Source organism: Schistocerca gregaria, chromosome 2 (genome assembly GCF_023897955.1).
Source record: "Schistocerca gregaria isolate iqSchGreg1 chromosome 2, iqSchGreg1.2, whole genome shotgun sequence".
Classification (NCBI taxonomy): Eukaryota; Metazoa; Arthropoda; class Insecta; order Orthoptera; family Acrididae; genus Schistocerca; species Schistocerca gregaria.
In genome coordinates this window covers 734,692,645-734,706,101 of record NC_064921.1, presented here as the reverse complement: position 1 = coordinate 734,706,101, position 13,457 = coordinate 734,692,645, and positions in this window count along the sequence as shown.

Genomic DNA, 13,457 nt, shown 5'->3' with positions numbered 1-13,457 from the left:
TGGTTACATTGAAAAACGTATACCGCTGTACTATGAAATACTGATACATGAGCATTGCACAAACATGAATAAAAATTAGAGCGTAGAAAGAGGGAGCTGAAACTTTTCTAGATAGTACCCCAACTGTGACGAAAAGCGTTATAAAAACTGACAACATTTTTAAACGAGGGAATACCGCAAAAATATGCAAGCAGACAGCATTTCCTGACGTGAACGAAAATCGGGCCTAATATATCCTAAGCAACTTCCGAATCTTTTTAGATATATAAAGCAAGCCAGCTTGTAAATATGTTTCAATACAGACCACTGATGATGCTTTATTTTAACAAAACGAAACGCATTTGGTGACAGAATCATCTTGTTGTAGTTGCAAAGACGGTTTTAAAATAACTTCAATAGCTTCAAAAATAACCTCAAAAAGGTGTAATCTCTTGAAAGAAGCGTAGAAAATGGGGCATGAGTTATATAAAGCAATAGTATAAGGAACGCCAATAAAATGTTGCTTGTACATTATTTTAGTGGTATTACGAATTGTGTACACAGTTTCAAGCAGCCGGTGACTCCCACAATTTTCTTCCTGGCATCGTCCATACTTATTCTCGAAGACAAACTATGTTCAAAGTGCGAAAATGTCCTACAGTAAATAAAATGCCTGAAAACGCCGCATTTACAACGTACTTGCTGTAAGACAAAGTGTCAACTCCTGAAATCCGTCGCTCACGGCTTCTGCCCTGTTACGTAAGCACGGTGGCCCTGACTTCGCGAATAAATCACACGAATGGACCAGGCCGATCGGTGAGCTAGCGACAATGGGCGCGTAAGGGGACAGCACTCAAGTGCTGGTCGGCTGGACAGATCTGTCAGGGATAACCGTGGAACTCGCCCGCGATTTTGGCCAGCTGGTGGAGATAGTAATGACAAGGTTATGGTAAAATTACGCCTGGTGGAACGTGTTGGTGGAGAGAAAGTGGACCTGCCAACGATCAATGGAGTCTAGTACTTTGGGGTGGACACAGGTGCCGCTGGTCTGACCTATGGGGCTGGTATTTCTCCTCTTTGTCCTCTTTATAGATTTCAGATTGCTATTTCACTGGTTAAGATATCGCGGAGTGTTTACCTCATTGATTCTATACAAATTCCTGTTTTATTCTTTAGCCACCTTCAGCGTGTTTTGAATCAATTGGCCTTAGGTCAGGTAGCACCAGGTAAAAGTTCCATGCCGCTTTTACTGACTGTTCAAAACATAACGGAAATGTTGTGCTTGTTGCATTTCTATAAATCTCGAGTCAGTCATGTGAACTTACGCCACCTCCTTTGTGAGCTGAACCATGTGCCCGTAGTTCAGATTAGGCTATGTTCTGAGACGAGCAAAGATTTTGTAGCTCTTGTGTGTGTGTGTGTGTGTGCACTTCATTTCCTTTCACATTTTTTTACTATTCTAGTACTATGCAAATAGTTAATCCCCAATGTATTTCGCATGATTAAGAAAGGCAACTGACATTTACGTCCTAATTTTCCCGTGTGCATCTGAAACATGTGGGTGGGTGGTACGATGTGTTGACCACCACCAATTTATTGCTAATAGTATGTCATTTTTCCTTTGTTTTACATGGGTGTCATGTCAAATTCATATTCAGGACTTACTGTATAATAAATCTCAAATATGGCACGTAAATCATCCATACAACAAATTTTATCAAACTCGACTTTGTTCTTTTACTCACCAATCAGTAGATATCGCATACTCCTAATAACGCTTAGTTAATTGAATTGATTAGTACCTCACTTTCCATCCCTGTTTACCATAAAACTTTACAGTTTTCGAGCAGGATTCTTACAAGGTGAGTATATCCTACCTGCTGTTTAGGTTTTAAAATACTTTTATAACTTCTGAAAATTTAAATTGTATTTCCATCATTCGTATTTTTACATTCTCCACGACTTACAAGATTAGCAGAATTTATGTAGAAAAGGAATTCAGGATACGCTCTTCCAGACCTAAACAATTACGTGCAGTATTTGCGCCCGAAATTATTACAGCTTCAGAGTACGTTGGTGTGCAAAACGTAAGGGTTGTAGTATCTTTCGGATGATGTATCACTACCAAGTAACATAGCTCGACGAAACTAGGACCATACATAGGAAAGACTGCTACGGTATACCGCAGTAGGTAACTGAAAGAAACAGGCAATGAGAAGAACACAAATGGCCCTTTTATTCAAAGAAAATAATTACACTGAAGTCACCTTGATTTACGATGGCCACTGAACAATCCAATAGGCAGGACGTTGTTCTTAATAGAGTGACTGATCACTAGAGGCAGCAATTCAAGGTCTACGTGCTCCTCACGAGGTTGGTCAGGAGTTTCTGCAATGCGTCCCGCATGTGTTCAATCGGATTTAAGTCGAGGGAATGGACAAACAATAAATTCCCTGAAGAGCCCTACGCTTAAGCTGTTCAATGCGCTCGCCGATTGTCATCCCTGAAGAGACGCAAAAGAGGGAACAGTAAGGTTGACAGGTGAGGGTGCCGTGTTCAAGCATCTGGTGATCAGTACGCCAATGCAATGTTGTGTCTCCATACACCATTAAGTTTAGATCACCAAAACTATCATGTTCGACAATGTTTCCAGGTTCATCATGTGTTCCCACCTCTCACCATGTGAGGATACGTCCAGAATTACGACTCGTGTCGAATCTGCTCTCTTCCGAGAAGAGCACGCTACCCCACTTCTCGTCGGACCATTCGTTTTACTCTTGGTTCCATCGCAAACAATGACGCCGAGTGCGAGTGCCGACGGAATGAAACCTGCTGGTCGTCGAGCAATGAGCCTACCCTTACATAGCGATACATTGTGTGTCTTGCAGTCCTACTGCGACTGCACCCGCTGTTTGGAAATGGGCCCCTTCTAGCCTGTCGCACAATGTAACGGTCATCTGGGTGCTGTAGTTGACCTAGTCCTGTGCTTTGGGCAGCAATGTCTGAGGTTCGGAATGCTTCCCATGCACGTCAAACAATGCTGTGAGCAATACCAAACTACTTGGCTATAGTCGTCACTCATCGCCCTTCTTCCACTTTCCCGAAGTTTCTATCCCTTGTGTAGTCTTCAAAATGTTCTCTTCAGGACATGTTGTAATGAAGAACACCACCCCTGCGAATTGTAACGTCAATCAGACACGTGCTGTATATTTCCATTCTTTCAAATGCGTCGTTCTGGATAGACATCCATTCTTTGCTCCGCTTATGCCTTCTGTGTCCAGTTGGTAAATGTAAACTGTAGGACCAGCCTTACGAACTTGAGGGTGCTGAGACGGTACGCTTCGCGTATCTTACTTCCATAGACTCAGAACAATATGCTTCAGTAGTTAACAGGAACCGCCTGGACTGCTACTGCACCAGTCTTCACATCATCAGATCTAACTCTTTTATACTCAGTCGCAGACTATTGCTGTTCCATCTCGCTAAACAGTGCAAACACTAAAATAATTTACACACCACTCAACCTAGCAGTGCACCTGATCGCAGGGCGTATACGCCCCATAAACATGCAATGGCTACCAGTTCTTAGTAATATTTCACCGCCGCCCATAAGAACATCACAGTCATTAATAAACATGTGAACAATAATAAAAAAAGCAACCCTGAATTAGCAATCCATTCAAAATTTCATCAGACCCCCAACGACTGAGGTCTAGAAAACCAATCTTGATGCACAGCAGTCAGTCTGCAGGGCAGTAACCTTAAAGTGCAAGAAGCCTGGAACGATGAATTACAGGAGCAATCTTCCCTTCACCAGCTCATCAAAACTCCCTAGAAGCGACCAGCAGGTTTTCATGTACCGGACTGAATCGGATCAGAAGTGACTGGGGTAGATGTGGAGCAATGGTGGTGCAAGTCCTATCCTCTGCGGCGAAGAGCAAGAAACTGTACATCATATAAGATTAGAATGTTCTCGCAGAGCATTCAGAGGGATAATGGAAGACCTTCACAATTCGCCTGCAAAAGCTTCTGACTCGATTTTAGGTCAGCTTATGTTAGGTTAGGTTCTGGACTTAGAACTAACCCATTACGAAACCGAGATTGTGTGTACCTGTGTACAAATTTATACAGAATGTTCGTAAATTTCCTGACTTATAGAGGGAAGTGAGTGTTTAATATCTTGAATGGGAACCCAGGTCTGGAACCGTACAATTTCGATGCTACAGCCATTAGAAAAGTACTTGCTAGATAAGTGTGCAGAAGTGTAGTCGAGGTGGGGGTTGGTTACGTCGGATCGGCTGTTGTCTTTTGATGTCTGTCTTACGTCTCTTATCTGGTTGGGGCCTCATTTCTCTGTCTGTGAGTGTTAGAGCAACATGGATAAGTACACGTTTGCAGTATTCACCGACATGATCCTTCTGTATGCCTAAGTTCACGATAATGAAAGAACTGCTGGTCGACTTTATCAAGATAGTTCCCTCCAACGTCCATCACATACCCCCTTTCGCCACAATTACGGAACGGCTACGAGAAACGGCATTTTTACACCTTCGGCATGCGTGACCTGTGCTCCAAGGAGACGCTGCACACCCAAATTGGAAGACGCTGCACCCCATCACTTTGAATGGAATCCATCAACAAGTACACAAGCAATTTCTTTGGCTGTTAATAAGTTGAACGGTAAAAGAAGTGATGTACTAGGTCACTCGTAACCAATTACTCCTAAAACTGGTCGCGTTACCAACGTGTTTTCAAATGGTTGTAGTACGAAAACGATACGTTTCTGGACATGGGTTCCACCTCAGATATTATCTAGTCACAGCCCTCTACAAGTCCTAGAAGTTTACAACGGGTATTTCCTGACTCCCTGTACATTTGCTGTAAATAATTGTCTAGTATTGCTCCTGTCGTCATGCGATAAATAAACAACTGATTCGTGTTGCGGAGCTAGGCTCCATTTGGCGCTGTGGTCACGTCACGTGACGTCCAACTTTATGTGCACTGGTGGAAAATCTCTGATAACACGCTCCCGAACTTACGTTCATCCCCACCGAGTGTTAAATATTTCATGTTCTGTATCTACCTTGTCCTTAAATTTTGCAGAGCAGTGTATCGCGCGAATTACTCACAGTGACTGGTTTTATGATACTTTTTTATGCTTGAGTAATAAGAGAGCCACATTACCACGACGAATACTAAAAAATTAGAACAAGCAGGCGCCAGTGTTACAGGCAGAGAGGGATAAGGCACGTCAGAGCACGTTTCGGCCACGCGCAGCGCCAGCGAGAGCAGCCGCTCTGTCATATCGCGGGGCAGCCAGTCCAGCGGCTGGACACTCGCTGGAGCCTAATCTCCCGGTATGCCGTCGCGTTGACGTACAACAGTCGGCTTTGCAGATCGATGTAGCAATTGCCCCGCTCTCGACAACTTTAATTTCACGGGCCGCTGATTCGCAGACTCCTTTCAAGTGTCAGCTCTGAACTTTTGTCTGCTTTTTCGAGTTCTTCAAACTTCTGCATACGACAAAAATATTCCACCAGAAAATGAATACTGCCGTTTATTCACTAAACTGACAACAACGTTATCAATTTTAAACACAAAATTTAAAGTTGCCGCAAATGGATGCTTGAGTTCATTTCCTACGTTCGTTAACATTTCCCGTAGAGCGGAAAGGCTTACTAAACTTGTTTATGAACGAATACAACTGTTGGAGATTAAATTCTGAGGTAACGATATTTCACTTATAATATGAAGCTCTTGTAAACAGCACTTGTGGAAACACTTCTACACTTCTCTGAAAACAAACAGTAATACGAGCACTTAGAGATTTTTTCGTAATTTTTTTGTTTTATAAATTATGAAAGAGATCGTTTCAGCTTCGGACGCCGCACATAATTAGAGCAAAAGTTACCAGATAGCTCCAGAGCTGCTGAAGTGCTGTACCAATAAGTGTGTGTTGTTCTTTGATGAAGAAAATTATCTATAGATAATTTTTTGGAAAATATAATTACCTAAATGCTGAGTCAGAATCAACGAACAAAGCATAAAAGAAAATTGAATCTTTATGGGCTTCATTTTGCTAATGTGAAGTATACATTCACGTAACACAATGATAATTCATCACTGGACAGCAAAATACAAAGACGAAAAAAAAAAGTCACCAAGAGGGAGTTGTGCGACATAAACTAAACTTGGTACGCGTGTTTCTACAACTGAAAGATGATCTCCAGAATGAGATTTTCAGTCTGCAGTGGAATGTGCGCTGATATGAAACTTCCTGGCAGATTAAAACTGTGTGCCGGACCGAGACCCGAACTCGGGACCATTGCCTTTCGCGGGCAAGTGCTCTACAAACTGAGCTATCCAAGCACGAGTCACGCCCCATCCTCACTGCTTTACTTCTGCCAGTACCTCGTCTCCTACCTTCCAAACTTAACAGAAGCTCTCCTGCGAACCTTGCAGGAGAGTGATTCGTCCATGGATAGTTCAGTTGGTAGAGCACTTGCCCGCGAAAGGCAATGGTCCCGAGTTCGAGTCTCGGTCCAGCACACAGTTTTAATCTGCCAGGAAGTTCCGAAAGATATCTATATTCAAATTGAGCTCCAGTCGCATAGGAGTACCGCTATGAGGGTGCAAATCAGGTTTGATTTAAATATATGCTGTATTTGTCGTCAGCGTTAGTCACCTTTGAGATTGGACGTAGTGAGTTAATATTTGTCAAGAATATCATTGTCAACATCTCACTGAGTTTCAACGAGGTCATGCAATGGGCCTACGAAAAGCTGGATGTTCCTTCTACGATACAGCAGAAATACTTGGCAGCAATGCAGCGTCTATAATAACTGCTGGCAGCGGTGGTCATGAGAATGTACGATCAAAGGAAGACCGGGCTGCAGATGGCTGCGCGGCATTACCGAGAGGGAAGACTATCGTGTTAAGCGTATGGCTCTGGCGCATTGTATTGCATCTGCAACTGTAGTTTGGGCAACAGTTGACACCACAGTGACACAGCGAACTGTTACAAATCGGCTATTCCAAGGACAGCTTCGAGCCAGACGCCCTGTGACGTGCGTTCCGCCAACACCAAACCAACGCCATTTGCGGCTTCAGTGGCGTCAAGCCAGAGCTCATTCGAGAATGTCTTTTGTGTATCCGGATGGAAGGTGGTTCTGCCTCGGTGCGAATGACGGCAGTGTGTTGGTTAGAAGGAGACCAGTTGCGGACGCGCAATCAACCTGTCTGCGTGGTAGACACTCGATCTCCACCTGAAGTTATGAGGTGAGATGCTATTTCGTATGACAGGAAGAGCACCATTGTCTTGCCCCACTCACCCCGGGCTCCTAAATTGTACGTCAGTCTCATGATTCGACCTTTCAAGCTGCCATTCATGAACAGCATTCCAAGGGGTGTTTTCCAACAAGATAACGCTCGACCTGTCAAGCTGCCATTCATGAACAGCATTCCAAGGGGTGTTTTCCAACAAGATAACGCTCGACCTTTCAAGCTGCCATTCATGAACAGCATTCCAAGGGGTGTTTTCCAACAAGATAACGCTCTCCCGTGTACCACTGTTCTAACCCAACATGCTCTACAGAGTGTTGACATGTTGCCTTCGCCTGATAGATCATCAGATCTGTTTCCAGTCGAGCACGTATGGGACATCATCTTACGAGAATTCCAACGTCATCCACAAACAGCACTAACCGTCCCTGTATTGCCCGGTCAAGTGCAATAGGGATGGAACTCCATCCCACAAACTGACGTCCGCCACCTCCACAGCACAATGCATGCCCGTTTGCATGCTTTCATTCAATAATGGTTATTAATGTGCAAGCATTTCAGATTTGCAATGGCTTACTTCGCGCTTACATTAACCTATGATCTCGCAATGTTAATTAGTTAAAATATTACCTAGACAAATATATTCGCGAAATTTCATTCCTCTATATTAATTACTTTTTGGTGTTGTGATTTTTTCCGCCAGTGTGGATGGGACTCTATACCGGCATTTTAATCTCCTGACGCACAGTTTCGATGTTTCAGTAGATCACATAAGATATTTAAAGACAAGTCTCAAAAATGAAAATAATACCCGAAAAGACCACGACAATATGTGAATATTGATAATTTCAGTACCGCACACGCAAGATATCTCGAGATGTCGAAAGGGAGGCAAATATAAAGAGCAGTGTCTTTGCCTTACAGGATGTCCTCGATAAAAGAAACGTGAGGGCGTGTCTAAACTGTAAGCTTGAAGCTCAGCCCTGTATAGAAAAGAGTGATGACTAGTAGAAGTCAATACTGAAGAAAATAAACGTATTTAAAGGCCTTTTTCCGGAAAGATGTAAAAAAGCTGAAGGGGATATAAAGATAGTCAGGAGTAATGGAACAGGAGAGAAAAGAAGTATATTGAGAAACCTTACCCAAGGACGGACGGACTGCTGGCGTCTCGGAATACGCGTATGGAGAAAACGTAGGAGTGAAAGTTGTAGAAGACACTGTTAAAACAGTTATAGGACAAACAATTTTTGGAAGAAAAGTTTGTGGTTATTGCGAATCTACCTATGCGTTAAAAGTGTATCGCAGTTTTTTGTAATAAAATAATTTCGAGTATTACACCGAGCCAATGTAAAACAACTAAATTGCCGACCTTTCAACCGACCGGTCGTATTGTTTTACACCGTGTTATCTGTTTTTACTGTCACACGATGTATTACAAATCACATGTAGGTAAGGTTTTTAACTGTTTTTTCACATTTTACAACAGTGGGTTGCACCACAATGTTGAATAGGATACTGTCGCAGAACTCGGCCAGACGAGTATGAAAAAGACGTCTGTACTGTTGTGGGTCTCGCGTCATGCTGAAAAATGAGACTTTGGCCTTCCAGCAGCTGGTTAAGCGTACTATAATCTATGGTAATTTCTGGATGCGATGTATGGACGATGTAGTTCTGGCGTGTAAATTTGTCACTGCATATGTCATTAATATGTAACATTCTTTTTTTTGTTACGCGAAGCATAGCGTGAAGGAAACATTTTCGGGCGTAATTTCCTTATGGCAATTTGCCACATGATATGGTGGTATCTTGTGTCATGAAACAAATTGCGAGATACCAGAAAGCTGGACGGATAGCGAATTTGTACGTGACAAGTGAACGAAGATGCTTTCACAAGATGTTTTATAACCTGCTTGCTGGCGTGCAATGGAGCACACACGATACAACCACGTAGACCGTCAGGTGTGTCAGCATTTCACCCTCCCCACTGCGCGTCTTACACCAAGGAAGTCAAGTTTACGGTTTGGCGACCCGTCGGCGACAAAGTGACAGACGGAGCTACGGAGCACAAGCTCGGATTGGGGTGTGAGTGGAGAAGGAAATCTGCTATATCCTTTTCAAAGGAATCATCACGGCATTTGTCTTGGACGATTTAGTGAAACTACGGTGAACGTAAATCGGTTTGGCCAGCGTGGACTTGAACCGCCGCCCTCCCGAATGCGAACCCAGTGCGCCAACCACTGCATCCTCTCTCTGGTTACATTCTTCAAAACTCTCGTGACAATGTGAAGCTCTTCCCACTTCTTAGGTACGCCTAGCGCTTTAATGCTGGGTTGCACCCTTTCTAATGACCAACAATAAAGTTGTCTTACCTCTGTTTAAAAGCATTGCTTCGCAGCTTCGTCTTTCGAAAAGTAAATATACTGACAATTTAGTATTCCATGTTGTTATGTTCATCAGTTCGAAGACTGGTTTGATTTGTGTCTACAAGCTAGTCTACGATGGAGAAGTCTCTTCTTCCTAAATAACAACTGCAACCTACTTCAGTTTGAACCAGCTTAGTGCATTCTGCTCTTGGTCTCTCTTTTTTATGCCCAATACTTGTCACCATTACCAGACTGACGATTTATTGATACATCAGAACGCGTCCTATCAATCGAGCCCTTCTTCTAGTCAAGTTACGCCACAAATTTGTTTTCTCACGAATTATATTCAGTACGTCCTCGTTTGTTACATGATCTGCCCATGTAATATTCAGCATTCTTCAGGAGCAACACGTCTCAAAATTTTCTATTCCCCCTTTGTCTGAATTGCTTATCGTCCACGTTTCGCTTCCGTACAAGGCTACACTCCAGCTAGACATCTTCAGAAATGACTTCAAACTTCGGTCTGGACAGAATGCATTTTTGGAGCTCTCGCTGTTACTGTTGGCCTACATTTTATATCCTGTCTACTTGGGTCATCATCAGTTATTTTCGCAATCAAAAACAAAGCTCATCTAGTAGTCTTAGTGTCTCATTTTCTAATCTAATACCCTCTGCTTCTCCTGATATAATCCGTCTACATTCCATTACCCCGGTTTCACTTTTATTGATGTTCGTATTATTATTAAATACCAATTATTAAACACTAAATATTTAATGTTACGTGCAATTTCTCAACAATGAGAACATATTCCGCTACAGGTTGATAATGGCTGATTGTAGTGCGGAAGTCGAACGAAAAACAAAAAGTGAATCTTCGGTGAGAAACGTCTGATATGACTGCGGGAATGACAGGCCGTATGTTAATGTAAGCTGACGAAGAGCGCATCGTTATTGTCCATAACACGCTCGTGCACAAGAAAGAAAACAAATAATGAACTTTGGGCGTAACGACTGGGACTAAACATGAAATGGACGAAATTTCATCAAACAAATAGAAATTGTTCCAGGTATGACGATCGTAAACCACTTTCGAAGTGCAAGTGACCAGAGACTCGTGTGAAGCATGGCAAAAGTAGACGTAAAACTAGAAAGAAATACATTCAAGGGGCAGGGCGTTTGACAATGTGTACTGGTGGGATGCCACCTAACATCGCTAGGGCCTCCTTTTGCCCGGCGCAGTGCACCAATTCGACGTGGCATGGACTCGACAAGTCGCCGGAAGTCCCCTGCAGAAATATTGATCCATGCTGCCTCTATTGCCGTCCGTAATTGCGAAAGTGTTGCCATTGCAGGATATTGTGCAGCGGCTGACCTCTCGATTACGTCAAAAACAAGTGGCTCTGAGCACTATGGGACTTAACATCTGAGGTCATCAGTCCCCTAGAACTTAGAACTACTTAAACCTAACTAACCTAAGTAAATCACACACACGGCCATGCCGGAGGCAGGATTCGAACCTGAGACCGTAGCAGCAGCGCGATTCCGCACTGAAGCGCTTAGAACCGCTCGGCCACAGCGGCCGGCTCGGTTACGTCGCATAAATGTTTTATGGGATTCATGTGGGGGTAGCTGGGTGATCAGATATTTCGCTATGATTGTCGAGAATGTTCTTCAAACCAATCGCTTACGACTGTGGACCGGTGACATAACATCGCTTTTTAGGAACATTAAGTCCGTGAATGGCTACAAATGCTCTCCAAATAGCCTAACAGAGCCACATCCAGTCAACGATCGGTTCATTTAGGCCAGAGGACGCATTTGATTCCATTTAAACCTTTTCATGTGAGCCTCCTGAGTACAAATGACGGCTCCGGCAGTGCACTGCCTTTTCATATCTTGTGCACGCGACACTACCAGTACCACCCATCTACGGAAAATTCCCTTCTTTCACACTCATCGTTTCCTTAACCGTCCATAACACAGCAAGTACAACATCGGTAAGGCCAGGTGAAGGGCTGGCAGCCTGCTACACAGATAATATCGATATTGATGATACTTCATTTTCCTTTGTTTCCTCCTTGTTGAATAACAGTGTAAATCACGTGTTGAAGTGTTCTGTAGAACAGTTACGGTTATATGTTGTGTGCGTTTCGTTCAAATAGATGAACAGAAATACCTCTTGGGAACCGCTACCTTTGGATCCGGAAGTCATGGATCAAGGTAATCAGGTTGACGCAGTATTTCGTGACTTTAAAAGACATTCGATCCAGTTTCACATCAATGCTTATCAACGGAAGTATAATCGTGTGGAGTGTCAATGAAATTGGTGACTGCATTTGTTGGTAGGGACGCAGCATGATGTCTTGGACGAAGACTCATCGACGGATGTACAAGTAACCTCAAGTATGCCCGAGGGAAACGAGTTGGAACTCTCGCTGTTACAGACTATTTGTACTTAATGCCATATCTGTAATGAAGTACAATTTGAACAAGCAATACTGATATTCAGATAGATATTAATAACATTTAAAAGTGATGCAACTACTGGTACCCTACTTTAAATGTTAAGGTCCGTAAAATTATTGACTTCACGAATCAGGCCACAACATCAATGAGACACAATTTAAATCATTCATCTCATGCAAGTACCTGGGTCTAACTGTCTGTGGCGATAGGCACAGAATGACTACATAACTTTCGTCGTTGGTAAAATGACTTACATTGGAAATCAGTCAACTCCTACAAATACAGTAGGTGGACAAAAAGTAGGAAAACTTGTGCCATTCAAAACAGTTTCGTCATCTCGGAATGGATAAATACAGTCTGTATGATTTTCAAGGAAATCTTATACCATTCTTCCTGCAATACAGTGCTAAGTTCACACTCAGTGAGAAGATTGTTAAGAAAGTCAAAAGTGCAAAATATCTTTAATAATCATTTTTAAGTGCTATAAAGAAAACAGGATCCAGCTATTCATTACAAAATGCAAGGCTGTATGTGAAAGAGGCAATACCTGCGAAGTTTGATAAAACTGGCCGGCCGGAGTGGCCGTGCGGTTCTAGGCGCTACAGTCTGGAACCGCGAGACCGCTACGGTCGCACGTCTGGATCCTGCCTCGGGCATGGATCTGTGTGATGTCCTTAGGTTAGTAAGGTTTAAGTAGTTCTAAGTTCTAGGGGGCTGATGACCTCAGATGTTAAGTCCCATAGTGCTCAGAGCCATTTGAACCATTTGATAAAACTGAAATTCAACCCGCCTCTCCTACTGAAATCAGGAAAATAATAAGTTACTCAAAAGTAAAAGCTCACATGAAATTGATGGCATTTCCGACAGAGTACTAACAGCTTGTTCCCATCAGATAAGTACGATTCTCAGCCACATATGTAGTAGCTCACTGAAACAGGGCATTTTTCCAGATAGACCGAAAGTACTTTTGTTAAACCATTGCATAAAAAATGGGGTAAGTGTCATGCTAACAACTACCGCCCAATATCTCTTCTGATAGATTTATCGAAAATTATTGAAAACATAATGTATTCAAGATTAACGTCACATATTTGTAAAAATGAAACACTGAGGAAAAAAAAATGGTTCGAATGGCTCTGAGCACTATGGGACTTAACATCTGAAGTCATCAGTCCCCTAGAACTTAGAACTACTTAAACCTAACTCACCTAAGGACATCACACACATCCATGCCCGAGGCAGGATCGAAACCTGCGACCGTAGCGGTCGCGCGGTTCCAGACTGTAGCGCCTAGAACCGTCCCGCCTCTCCGGCCGGCACTGAAAAAATGTCAATTTTGTTCTCAGAAGGCCTTTCAACAGAAAATGC